This window comes from Etheostoma spectabile, unplaced genomic scaffold (assembly GCF_008692095.1).
Source record: "Etheostoma spectabile isolate EspeVRDwgs_2016 unplaced genomic scaffold, UIUC_Espe_1.0 scaffold00018855, whole genome shotgun sequence".
Classification (NCBI taxonomy): domain Eukaryota; kingdom Metazoa; phylum Chordata; class Actinopteri; order Perciformes; family Percidae; genus Etheostoma; species Etheostoma spectabile.
Window position 1 is genome coordinate 8,063 of NW_022604520.1, and position 14,515 is coordinate 22,577.

At 40.6% G+C, this 14,515-nt stretch overlaps 1 long non-coding RNA gene and 1 other non-coding gene across 2 annotated transcripts; both read left to right on the forward strand.

The window, feature by feature from the left end:
- The first annotated feature begins 953 nt into the window (after nt 1-953).
- On the forward strand, nt 954-11,365 carry LOC116682803 (uncharacterized). The gene is made up of 3 exons (XR_004330484.1): nt 954-1,104; nt 1,196-1,198; nt 11,355-11,365. It is a non-coding gene; the product is annotated as an uncharacterized LOC116682803 (long non-coding RNA).
- On the forward strand, nt 5,804-5,876 carry trnak-cuu (transfer RNA lysine (anticodon CUU)). The gene has a single exon. It is a non-coding gene; the product is annotated as a tRNA-Lys (tRNA).
- Nucleotides 11,366-14,515: the final 3,150 nt, after the last annotated feature.

The window sequence follows — 14,515 nt, forward strand, 5'->3', positions numbered from 1 at the left end:
ACAACCTCCACCCACCGAGGATTGGACAGAGGTCAGCGTCTGTCCATCATCATATGAGGGGACTGTGGTGAAAGCCGTGGTTCACCTGAAGGAGACACCAGTACAGAGATGAAGAAGCTTCTTGCTGAGTCTGAGCTGAAGAGGGTCCAGCAGCATGCAGTGGATTGACTCTTGATCCTGACCAGCACATCCTGAACTCATCCTGTCTGACGATGGGAAACAAGTAAATCATAGTGACGTGAGAGGAATCTCCCAGACAACCCAGAGATTTTCTTGTTTTTGTAATGTTTTAGGAAAACAGAGTTTTCTCTTCAGGCAGATTTTACTTGAGGGTTCAAGTTAAGGAAAGACTGCATGGGATTTAGGAGTGGCCAGAGAGTCGAGCAACAGGAAGGAACCATCACACTGAGTCCTCGGAATTGTTACTGGATGATATTGTTGAGAAATGAAATGAGTACAAAGCTAATGATGTCCTTCCAGTCCGTCTCTCTCTGAAGTCTCCTCCTCAGAAGGTGGGGTGTTTGTGGACTATGAGGAGGTCTGGTCTCCTTTTATAACGTAGATGCAGCAGTTCTTATCTACTCCTTTACTGACTGCTCCTTCACTGAGAAACTCTTCCCATTCTTCCCTTACTTCAGTCCCTGTAATAATGCTGGTGGTAAAAACTCTGCCCCTCTGATCATCTCTCCTGTCAGAGTAAAACTAATCACTGATCTCATTTCAGGTATGATTTATTTTCAATCAAGGGAACAAATGTACATATTGATATATTTTACATCTTATTTTTTACAGAATCTGTTTCCGTGTGACTGATTTACACTTTATTCCATTTATTATCATATGTTAAATGATCAGTAATTATTTTGCAATTGAATCAAACGTTATCTTGACATGTTTGGTGTCTTTAGGAACTGCCATAACTGACACAACTCTACATAACGTTGTCATGATGCATCAAATTAATGTGTTGATTATGTCATCAGATACACATTTCTTAGTATTTGATGTGCAGCCACAGAAACATATTGCTGAATATTTCATTGTGTCATGAAGCTTCATTTTAGAGTGAGGCCTATTACATCCCATAAGTCTCCAGAACACAGTGTGTGTCCTTGTTTAAACCGGTAGAAAAAGTTAATAATGGATAATTACTGGTCACTTTGGCCATTTTTATTTGTTTCATGAATTCTGTAAGATGGTTTATGAGTCAAAGAAATGTGTAAATATGTGATTGTAGAATAAAAACGGTGAAATAAGCAGGTGTTGAACACAAGGCCTGAGTAAGCATGAGAACTAGGATGATCTTTATTGTTGAGAATAAAGTTGAACTTTCAGTATTAGTGCCAGACATTAAAAGAATAAATCAGAGATAGAAGTTGTTTTTTGAGAATAAAGTCAAAAGAAGTGAAAGAATAAATCCAATTTTGAGCGTATTCTAAAGTGACTGGAGGACATGTTTTAGTAAGCAGAGCTTTGTCAGCACTGCTGTTCTTTAATAAAACTGGTCTACACAACGTGGGGACATGGTCTAATAAAATCTAGTTCAGATATCTAGAAAGTTCTTTCTCACTAGGAAGATTAAATACAGATATCTGCAATAAATATCCCGTCTAGCTACTAAATATTAAAACAGCCACTTGTACTATTTAAGGATTTAAATGTAGTTTTGACTGATTAAGTTGTAGATATCTTGAAAAACAATTTCTACAAGTAAGAATGTTATTGTGCATATCTTTAATTACCATTCTGACTAGTTAGAATATCACTTTGACCAGAGAAATGCTATTATTAATATCTAAAATGTAATTACAGATAGGAGGGGGTTTGATTAAATGTTAAAACGGCCTGCTGTAGCACCTGAGACATTCTTCATGTTTTCATCTCTAGTTGTTCTGCAGAGCTTCTTCTAGCTGGTGACGTCTGACAATAACAATAACTTTAGTTTTCTATGTTGGAAGTTGACATTATTGTTAAAAACCACATTTAAATGATGTATGATCTCTCTGAAAGAGTCCAACAACATAATTGATTAGTGCAGGGTACTTTCAGCGTGTATAGAGGAGCATATCTCCACCAGACTCCACGTAAATAATCACTACTTTTAGCGTGTATAGAGCAGCATATCTCCACCAGACTCCATGTAAATAATCACTACTTTTAGCATGTATAGAGCAGCATTTCTCCACCAGACTCCATGTAAATAATCACTACTTTTTGCATGTATAGAGCAGCATATCTCCACCAGACTCCATGTAAATAATCACTACTTTTTGCATGTATAGAGCAGCATATCTCCACCAGACTCCACGTAAATAATCACTACTTTTAGCGTGTATAGAGCAGCATTTCTCCACCAGACTCCATGTAAATAATCACTACTTTTAGTGTGTATAGAGCAGCATATCTCCACCAGACTCCATGTAAATAATCACTACTTTTTGCATGTATAGAGCAGCATATCTCCACCAGACTCCATGTAAGTAATCACTACTTTTAGCGTGTATAGAGCAGCATATCTCCACATGTAAATGGGTGAATTAAGAGTTTATTCCAACCAGACCAGAGTGGTGATTGTTGGAACAGTGGAAAGATGAACCAAGACGGCTGTTGGTAGATTTATTTAGTTTCTGTCCACTTTTAATGAAGTGTGTTTTACGATGATAAAAGTAGTGATTATTTACATGGAGACTGGTGTGACAGTGTGTTTTGGTTGCTGTATTTACATTCATTCATTTATAAGGTCTTTATTTATGTGTGTTTCCCTGTTATGCAACTTAATTAGACTTACAAGGAAGCAGAGACGGGAGACAGGAAGAGTCACGCTGCCCTCTGCTGGTCAGGTCTGCTCACTGCAGCCTCAACGTTCCCCCTCAGCTGCTTTATTACTTCATTATGCTTCATTAGTGTTTGTCTCATTAACGTTTGGCTAAAGGTTCATCATAGAATAAAGCATCCAACATGTTGGAAAGAAACGACAATAAAAGGTAAAAAAAAGCAATAAAGACAACTTTAATGTAAAAAGCACATGAAGCACCGAAAATAATCACCGGGCTCTGGGAGTGTGTGTGTGTGTGTGTGTATTTGTCCGTTTGTGTAATCGTGTGTGTGTGTGTATTCATGTGTGTGTGTGTGTTTATGTGTGTGTCTGTATTTGTGTGTGTATGTGTATTCATGTGTGTGTGTGTGTGTTTTATGTGTGTGTATTTTATGTGTGTGTGTGTGTGTTTATGTGTGTGTCTGTATTTGTGTGTGTATGTGTATTCATGTGTGTGTGTGTGTGTTTATGTGTGTGTGTATGTTTATGTGTGTGTGTATGTTTGTGTGTGTGTGTGTGTGTGTCCGTTTGTGTATTTATTCATGTGTATGTGTGTGTGTGTGTGGTTGTGTGTATGTATGTGTGTCTGTTGTATGTGTCTGTGTGTGTGTGTATGTATTTTTGTGTGTGTGTCTGTGTGTATGTGTGTCTGTGTGTGTGTGTGTATGAGGCTCCAGTTCACGGGGCATTTGAAAAAAGTACTTTGTAGTCGTTGATATACACTCACCGGCCACTTTATTAGGTACCCCATGCTAGTAACGGGTTGGACCCCCTTTTGCCTTCAGAACTGCCTCAATTCTTCGTGGCATAGATTCAACAAGGTGCTGGAAGCATTCCTCAGGGAGTTTGGTCCATATTGACATGATGGCATCACACAGTTGCCGCAGATTTGTCGGCTGCACATCCATGATGCGAATCTCCCGTTCCACCACATCCCAAAGATGCTCTATTGGATTGAGATCTGGTGACTGTGGAGGCCATTTGAGTACAGCGAACTCATTGTCATGTTCAAGAAACCAGTCTGTGATGATTCCAGCTTTATGACATGGCGCATTATCCTGCTGAAAGTAGCCATCAGAAGTTGGGTACATTATGGTCATAAAGGATGGACATGGTCAGCAACAATACTCAGGTAGGCTGTGGCGTTGTAACGATGCTCAATTGGTACCAAGGGCCCAAAGAGTGCCAAGAAATATTCCCCACACCATGACACCACCACCACCAGCCTGAACCGTTGATACAAGGCAGGATGGATCCATGCTTTCATGTTGTAGACGCCAAATTCTGACCCTACCATCCGACTGTCGCAGCAGAAATCGAGACTCATCAGACCAGGCAACGTTTTTCCAATCTTCTATTGTCCAATTTCGATGAGCTTGTGCAAATTGTAGTCTCAGTTTCCTGTTCTTAGCTGAAAGGAGTGGCACCCGATGTGGTCTTCTGCTGCTGTAGCCCATCTGCCTCAAAGTTCGACGTACTGTGCGTTCAGAGATGCTCTTCTGCCCACCTTGGTTGTAACGGGGTTATTTGAGTCACTGTTGCCCTTCTATCAGCTCGAACCAGTCTGGCCATTCTCCTCTGACCTCTGGCATCAACAAGGCATTTCCGCCCACAGAACTGCCGCTCACTGGATGTTTTTTCTTTTTCGGACCATTCTCTGTAAACCCTAGAGATGGTTGTGCGTGAAAATCCCAGTAGATTAGCAGTTTCTGAAATACTCAGACCAGCCCTTCTGGCACCAACAATCATGCCACGTTCAAAGTCACTCAAATCACCTTTCTTCCCCATACTGATGCTCGGTTTGAACTGCAGGAGATTCTCTTGACCATGTCTACATGCCTAAATGCACTGAGTTGCCGCCATGTGATTGGCTGCTTAGAAATTAAGTGTTAACGAGCAGTTGGACAGGTGTACCTAATAAAGTGGCCGGTGAGTGTATGTTTTTGTGTGCTTGTGTGTGTGTGTATGTGAGAATGTATGTGAGTGTGTGTAACATGGTCACCAGGAAGTCCTCCTGGTGTTCGGATGCTGTCGAGATAAACCTCTTTAAACCATATTATTCTGCTTTTTACCCTGCCTGCTGTCAAGTTCCAAAAGACGAGCTCCAATAAGCTGCGGGTTACTCCTAATGACAGCTGTACATATGTATGATGTGTACTTATATATATATACGTGTATGTGTGGGTCTCTTCTAATGACGGCTGGTGTCTTCTACTCAGGAAACCCAGGTGGTGTAGTGCAGGTGTAGTTCTGTCCAGCAGGAGTTATTCCATGCTCTGCTTTACTGAGGAATCTGATGTAGAACTGGATTGGTCTGTGGCCGGGGTGAATCAGTGGGTAGAGCGGGCGCACGTGTATTTTGAGGTTTATGCCTCGACACAGAGACTGGCCCGAGGTCCCGTGCTTTGCGATACAGTCCCGTGATGGGATTACTGGGAGAGTGGCCATCTTTAATTGGTGCCTGTTCTTGTGTATTTGTCTTTTTATTTAGTTTTTAGTTTTTGTTTTATGGACCATGAGTCTAATAATGAAGGCTAAGTATAGTGTAATCAGCTCCTACAATCATAGCAGAGACAACACATTGGTTGGCTTCCAGCTATGTAATATATGCAAAAGGTAGAGGTGGGATTTGAATCCACGCCTCCAGCGAGACTGGAGCTTTAATCCAGTGCCTCAGGCCACTAGGCCACACTACCTGCAAGCCAATGGCATCTTTGATGGCGGCAAAGGTGAGTCACTGATTTGCAACGTGTACAGCTGTAAATCTGCTCCCTAAAACAATAACATCTTTACATTCTAGAACTTCAACCTAACTTTCTAGAACTGCAGCTTAACATTGTAGAATTTAAAGCTAACATTGTAGAATGGCAGCTCAACATTCTAGAACTTCAACCTAACATTCTAGAACTGCCAAGTAACATTCTAGAACTGCAACATTTCAGAACTTTTAAGTAAAATTTTTAGACTTCAACTCTGAACTTGAGAATTGCCTGGCTGGCTCAGTCGGTAGAGCATGAGACTCTTAATCTCAAGGTCGTGTGTTCGAGCCCCACGTTGGGCAGTGGTCTTTTAGAGAGTGGGAATGCCTGAGTTCTGCACCATATAGTGGGGCCGATCTTCTGTCAATCGCAAGATTAGCAGTTCTATCCCAGTGTAAAAATCCCTGTAATTTACCAGACTAAGATGTACATGCATTCTACAATCATGGCCTGTTCTGAAACTTCAACCTATTGTTCCAGAACTGCAATTTAACATTCTAGAACTGCAGGTTAACGTTCTTGAAGTTTGACCTAACATTCTAGATTGACAGCTTAACATTCTAGAAATTAAATCTAACATTCTTGAACTACAACATAACATTGTAGAACTGTAAGTAACATTTTAGGACCATAACTTTTAAAATTCTAAAACTACAACCTATTGTTCTACAACTGCAACTTAACATTCCAGAACTGCAGCTTAACATTCGTGAACTTAAACCTAACATTCTAGAACTGCAGCTTACCATTCTAGAACTACAATGTAACCTTTTAGGACTATGGGCAACCTTTTGGGAACGCAATTTATAAAAAATCTAAAACTTCAACCTATTGTTCTTGAATTGCAACTCAAATTTCTAGAATGAAAGCTTAACTTTCTAGAACTGCATGTTTACATTCTAGAACTTCAACCTAACATTCTAGAACTGCAGCTTAACATTCTAGAATTTAAAGCTAACATTGTAGAATGGCAGCTTAACATTCTAGAACTTCAACTTAACATTCTAGAACTGCAAAGTAACATTCTAGAACTGTAACATTTCAGAACTTTTTAGTAAAATTTTTGGACCGCAACTTGAAAAGCAAGAAGCGCCTCTCTTGCTCAGGCGGTAGAGCATGAGACTCTTAATGTCAGGGTTGTGGGCTCAAGCCCCATGTTGGGCGGTGGTGTTTTAGAGTGTGGGAATGCCTGAGTTCTGCACCGTAAAATTGGTGTGGATTGTCTGTCAATCGCAAGATTAGCAGTTCCATCCCAGTGTAAAAATCCCTGTAATTTACCAGACTGAAATGTGCCTGCATTCTACGATCATGGTCTGTGCTGACCTCATGTTCCTCAGATCAAACTAAAGTCTGGGGACAATGCATGTTCAAAATTCTAAAATTCAACGTATTGTTCTAGAACTGCAGCTTAAAATTCTAGAACTACAATGTAACATTTAAGAACTGCAATTAACATTTTAGGACCGCAACTATTAAAATTCTACAACTTCAACTTATTGTTCCAGAACTGCAACTTAACATTCCAGAACTGCAAGTTAACATTCTTATACTTTGACCTAACATTCTAGATTGACAGCTTAACATTCTAGAAATTAAACCTAACATTCTAGAACTACAACATAACATTGTAGAACTGTAAGCAACATTTTAGGACCATAACTCTTAATATTCTAAAACTACAACTTATTGTTCTACAACTGCAACTTAACATTCCAGAACTGCAACTTAACATTCCAGAACTGCAGCTTAACATTCTTGAACTTAAACCTAACATTCTAGAACTGCAGTTCACCATTCTAGAACTACACTGTAACCTTTTAGGACTATGATAAACCTTTTGGGAACGCAACTTATAAAAATTCTAAAACTTCAACCTATTGTTCTTGAATTGCAACTCAAATTTCTAGAATGAAAGCTTAACTTTCTAGAACTGAATCTTAACATTCTAGAACTTCAACATAACATTCTAGAACTGCAGCTTAACATTCTTGAATTTCAACCTAACATTCTATAACTGCCAAGTAACATTCTAGAACTGTAACATTTCAGAAGTTTAAAGTAAAATTTTTGGACTGGGACTCAAAACTTGACAAGTGCCTGGCTAGCTCAGTCGGTAGAGCATGAGACTCTTATCTCAGGGTCGTGGGTTCGAGCCCCACGTTGGGCGATGGTGTTTTAGAGAGTGGGAATGCCTGAGTTCTGCCCAGTATCAGGTGGCTGTATTGGGGCAGATCGGCTGTCAATCGCGAGATTAGCAGTTCCATCCCAGTGTAAAAATCCTTGTAATTTACCAGACTAAGATATACATGCATTCTACAATCATGGCCTGTGCTGACCTCCTGTTCCTCAGATCAAACTAAAGTCTGGTGACAATGCATGTTCAAATTCTAAAACTTCAACCTATTGTTCTAGAACTGCAGCTTAAAAGAAAGTTTATGTATTTGCATTAATGAAAAAGAAAGTTGATGTGTATATGCATTAGTAAGTAGACCTTGTGGCGCAACGGCAGACTGTCAGTAGAAATAACCCTTTCGTTGTAAGAAAACTTGTTTAATTTTTTATGAATCTATTTTGTAATTTTACATATGTTTAAAAATATCAGAAAACATATCAATATTGCAGTATTCCTAATCAATATTGCAATATCACATTTTGTCAATATCGTGCAGCCCTAGTGTGTGTGTGTGTGTGTGTGTGTCTGTGTGTCTGTGTGTGTGTGTGTGTGTGTGTGTTGGGAGTGGGGCTGCTAAATAAACAGGGACAGAGGTAGTTTTTTTATGTGATGTAGGCTATGATTGGTATTTTACAAATCACACACTATAAATATGGTAGAGAAGTAGATAGAAACAGATAAATAAAGTCAGATATTTTAATAAGTGGAAGAAACAATATGATTATATTATTAGAGTCTACTTGAAGCTTTTTATATTTGTCTCTCTCTCTCACTTACACACTTACACACACACACACACACACACACACACACACACACACACACACTGTACTACCACGTTGTTCTGCATCCATCTCCTCCCAGCCCTTGACATTTAGCAGCCCCACTCCCAACACACACACACACACACACACACACACACACACACACACTAGGGCTGTACGGTATTGACAAAATGTGATATTGCAATATTTATTATGAATACTGCAATATCAATATGAATTCTGATATTTTTAAACATATGTAAAATTACAAATTAAACAAGTTTTCTGACAACAGAAGGCTATTTCAACTGACAGGTTCGGCACCCTGAGCAGTTGGGGGGGGTCCAGTGCCTTGCTTAAGAGCACCTGGCAGGGCCTAGGAGGTGAAGTGGCATTTCTCCAGCCTCCAATTGACACTTTGGTCCACATGGGGACTTAAACCATCCAGTTCCCAAACCAAATCCCAACAGACTGAGTGACTGCAAACCCCTAAACATTTGATCCCGACGTGATTTGAACACGCAACCTTCTGATCTGGAGTCAGACGCGCTACCGCCACGAGGTCTCCTGGTCAATAAATATACACATCTACTTTTTTTTTGATTAATGCATATTCACACAGCAATGCAACGGTAGCACGTCTGACTCCAGATCAGAAGGTTGGGGTCAAATGTTTGGGGGGGCAATAGCTCAGTCTGTATGGAGTTGGGCTAGGAACCAGAAGGTTACCGGTATAAGTCCCCATGCGCACCAAAGAACGGAGTGTGACTTGGTGTCACTTCACCTCCTGGGCACTGCCAGGTGCTCTTGAACAAGGCACTGTACCCTCCCAACCGCTCAGGGCGCTTGACCACTCCAATTTGACTGTCAGTTGATATAAATCTTTTGTTCTAAGAAAAATGGTTTAATTTGTTATGAATCTATTATGTAATTTTACATGCGTTTAAAAATATCAGAATTCATATCGATATTGCAGAATACATTTTAGTTATCCTAACACTTTAAACAGTTTTAACTGAAACACTGGCGCTGAGCTCCAGGTGCTTTTTGTTGGGGCCATCTGTAGATGCTATAAACCAGGTTTCGTACAGATCTGTCGCACGGCCTAGTACGAGTTCAAAAAAGTTGGTTTCACGCTTATATTGCGAAAAGCCCTTTGAGCATAAATGGGCGTTGCCTATATCCGGAGACTCAGCTTAATTCAGTGAACTTGGATGTAAAGAATTTTAATTTTTAATGTCAAATGTGAGTGTTATAGGTAAAAATACGTTTGACCTCACTGTAGCACCACTTAGTGGTCCAAATGTGTATTATTTGGTAAGTCAGGTCTGCTACCCATTGTACATCGTCAGCCTGTTAATTTCCCGTAATTCATGTAAATGTAAGTTATGTAGACGAATAATGGAAAAGAAAAAGGAAAATCCTTTAAAAAAAATAGGGTTCCACATCCGTGCTGTGTGAACCGCATAGCCTTGCTCCTGAGATCCACAAATCCTCGGCTAAGGGGTCCAAGCCCGAGGATGCGGACCGCAGTAGCAGGAAAGCGCTAAACACGAAACCTGTGAGGATTTTTATGTCATGCTGCTCAGAGGCTCTGTAGCAATTTTGATAAAGATAGACCATTAGGGGGTGCTGTAATCAACGTTTACTGGTTTTGTCTAGACCATATGGGACTGACAAGATATTAATAACAGGGATTGCATGAATCACTTCATAGTCTGGCTGGAAACAGGCCTTCTCTTGAACATGAAGAAGCTTCTTAAGTAAGTTTTATCTTGAAGCTTTTGAGTGTTCTTTAGGTTTTTATCTGCTTTAACTATTACCGGACAGCGGGGGCACGGAGCAGAGCAGAGCGGCCGTTAGGGAGGAATCCTCCTCCGTGTTCAGCTCCATTTTGAACTGGCGGTAAAAAACTTAGGGTCGGAACTTTATGACGAATAGAAATGTTGATAGGTTAATTTCTGTTAATAACAAACAACTATAGTCAATAGAAAAGGAAAATATGGATATGAAAAGCCGTCTTGGTTCATCTTTCCACTGTTCCTCCAATCGCCACTCTGGTCTGGTTGGAAACTAAAGGATCTAAACTAAAAGGATGTTCCTCTTTAACTAAAAGGTCTATCTCTGTAGGGATCCATCCCATAATGTTAACACACACTTAGAATAATAATCTGAGTCTGTTAGCAGCAACAACACAACCTTTAGTGGACGCTGACTTTACCTTTAAATTAGGAGTTTAAACAGAGACACAACAGGAAGAATAAATCCATCAAATCAAGTCCCCAATAATCAGCATGTGGCCTTGTTTTATTTCAGGTAGTCAGCATGGAGCTGTTCCACATTCCCAGACATTTAAAACAAGTCAATCATTGACGTTATTCTACGAGTCAGATGAATAAATCAGCTGTTTGCTATTTGAGCTGCTCTGTTTCCTGCTGCTCCGTCATTCTTTAGTGTCCTCTGGAAACAGGTTGCTGTCCTTTATGTGTCTTTAGGATGACATCATCAGTGTCTTTGCTTTAGTCTGAAGAAACTCCAACAGATTTAAAACCACATGCAGTTACAGAAAATACAAACAGGGAATAGAAAATGTCAGACAAAGAATACGAAATGAAAAGTCCCCAAAGTAGGAACATATAATGTTAATCTACCAAACAACAATAACTGGAGAGCATCCAATTAAACATGGCCGACTTCCAGTATGTCGGCAATGAAGAGAGGAATGTTTGGACATATTAAAGATTTATTTGATTTTTATTTAATCTTTATTTAACCAGGAACGATCACATTGAGCTACAGTAACTCTTCTTCCAGGGAGTCCTGCCAAGACAGGCGGCAATAAGTTTCATTATACATAAAACATTGCTGTTTCTGTTCATCCTAAAGTCCTTAAACATGTATTTTCTAAATTATAGAAAAGATCACGTGACCGGTGTTTGCAAGGGTGGCTCAGAGCTGAGGCTCCGCACTCGTCTCATTTTAGATACAGATACAGATAGCTTTGTAACACGTGCCCAGGTAGACAGTGAGATAATGCTTTTGTTGGAAAAGCCTCCGGGCCGCAGCTATTTAAAGCGCAGCCACACGCTTGCCCTAAAAGGATTAATACAGAGAGCAACATAGTACATAATACATAACAACATAATGCACAGGACAACACACAGCACATGTGGTCACATGAAGGGATTTTTTGAGGTGGCTTGGGAGGTTGAAAGAACAAAAGAAAAAGGTTTCCGAGGCAGACAGTTCAAAGGGGGAGGGATAGGGGTGGGTAGTGTGTGATCATATAGTGAGTGTGTATATGTGGAGTATGAGGCGTCCGACTGTCGAGGTTGTTTCAGTACAGTTCAGTTCAATTCGGCCTTGTCCTTCAAGAGAGATAAGCCAGTGCGCATGAGAAGATAGCCAGCTGCAAGTTGTTTTTATTTGTTACCACTGTGACTTAGTGCAATGTCTGCAGGTGCAAAAAGACAGGCCTCGCTGCCGTTTACCTGAGCACAGAAGTCTTCCAACATGGCGACGGCGAGCACGGCGACTGATGCTAACGTGGACCTACACTTCGAGAACGCTGTAGCCTGGAAAGGTCCTGGAAAAACAACAAATGTGCTTCAATCAGTGGTTCACGAAGCAGTGAAGTAAGCATTGCTGCAACACAACAGGACAGCGATCAAGAGGCAGGGAGCTACGGTATGGGACCTGGTGCAACGGCCCGAACTGGTGCAGAGAGACAACAGGCAGATAAAGGGGGGTAAGGGTTGTTCAGAGCTGAGGCTTTACACCCTCCTCTGCATTTTACAATAAAAACCAGGATTCCCTCCTTACAGAACAGGAACATGAGGCATGAGGAGTAGGCAGGAAGAAACAGCTTGGCTCTGAAACATCTTCACAACGAGGCAGTGTGAATGAGCTGGTGATTTTTAAGGCTAATACAGTGAGAAAACCTTTTCCCACATTGATCACACCAGTACGGCTTCTCTCCAGTGTGAACACGCCGGTGTCTTTCAAGGTTACCACTCAGAGAAAACCTTTTCCCACATTGATCACAGCTGTACGGCTTCTCTCCAGTGTGAATGCGTTGATGTGATTTTAGGGTACTCTGCACTGTGAAAGCTGCCCCACATTGATCACAGCTGTACGGCTTCTCTCCAGTGTGTATGCGTCTATGTATTTTTAGATTACTCTGTTGTGTGAAAGCTGCCCCACATTGATCACAGCTGTACGGCTTCTTTCCAGTGTGAATGCGTTGATGCATTTTTAGGTTATTCTGTTGTGTGAAAGCTGCCCCACATTGATCACAGCTGTACGGCTTCTCTCCAGTGTGAATGCGTTGATGTGTTTTTAGGTTATTCTGTTGTGTGAAAGCTGCCCCACATTGATCACAGCTGTAAGGCTTCTCTCCAGTGTGAACTCTCTGATGAATCTTTAAATATCCAGATGTTGTGAAGGATTTCTCACAGTGCTGACAGTGGTGACGTTTGGGTCCCTCTCCTCTCTGTTTCTATAGTAACAGACAAACAGAGAAACAAACAGAGAGTTAGTGAACAACCTTCTTTAAACCCTGGATTTTCTCTTACTCACAATTTTAACTATTCATTCAATAATTTATGACAAAATGAAGGAAAATATTGCTGACATGTTTTAATGAAAGCAAATGCACTCTTCATGTTCTGAAATATTCTAAATCTTTCAGGCAAACTTCAGTGAAACAACTGCAACGCTGTAATGAAACAAGAAAGTGTGGCAGATGATGGTGGACCACCTGAATGCGTAATCAGTCTACAAATATAATATGAGCACTTTAAAAGTTGGCAGAAGATAATGTTACTCAGGAAATTACCATTAAGATAAAATAAAATCTTATCTACAATGCTAGAATATGATGCATAGCCTACATACCTACCTCTAACTCTGTCTCTCTTTTGGACTCTGAAATCTAGAAACTATACAAATACTGAAATTAATCAACTAAATGTCCACTGTATACATGACTGTAATAGTGTATTCATCAGTTTAAAATTGATGTAATAATATATATAAAACCATTGAAGTGTCCTCTCCCCTCACCCCAGGAAGGCAGAAGTCTGATCATTCTCTGAATGGGGGGTGACAAAAACCCCTCCCTCCTTGTTGTGACCTTTTTGACCGAGCACCTAAACACTCATCCCTACTGGACTATTTCCTGCCATTAAACCTCTCACACATTACCACACAATCATCATGGTACACTTTAACTTTAACATCCTGTATGGCACCACGCCTTCTTCTCTCCCTCAAACATTTACCATAACCTCACAGGGAGGGGGGGACTTCTAGCAAGCATAACCTTCTATGCATCAGTGGCCTCCCATTAAACCACTTCCTCAATTGACTGCACACAGCTCTTTTGCATTGTGGCCAAATATAAATTTAACTGCTGATATTCTATAAGCATGTCTACAACAAATGAAATGTCTCAACACAATATGCATTTATGATCATTAAATGAAGAAATCAGAGCCTGTGTCGCATAGTCTAAGTGTAGGACTAACTACCTGTTTTAAAACTATTGAGGACGTTATACATTATCCTTCATCACTGGCTCATTTAGAACTGTATCAGCCTTTTCTAATGATCTCAACAACTGTCGTACTATATTCACCAAACGTCTAACAACAATATGACCAGCAGTTTATTAGTCTTCATAGAGGCAACATAACAGCACCAATGACTGTCACATGGATGTTATCAGAGCTGTTAGCCTTGTTTATACATACAGAAACCCTGGAAAACCCCGCCTAATCCACTATCTAGGTCTTGTGAATAGGCCTCCAAGTTTAGACTGGTTGTTGTGTCCTGAACACTGACCTGAACATGGCTGGTACCATAGGCCGGGTCTGCTGCTGGTCCTCTAGGGACCTGGTTGGTCCACTGCTCCGGGTCCTGGTCCTTCTCCATTTCCCTATTGTAGTGAAATCCAGCAGATCTCCACTGTGGCAGCTGGACTAACTCTGGATTCTGTTGAGTA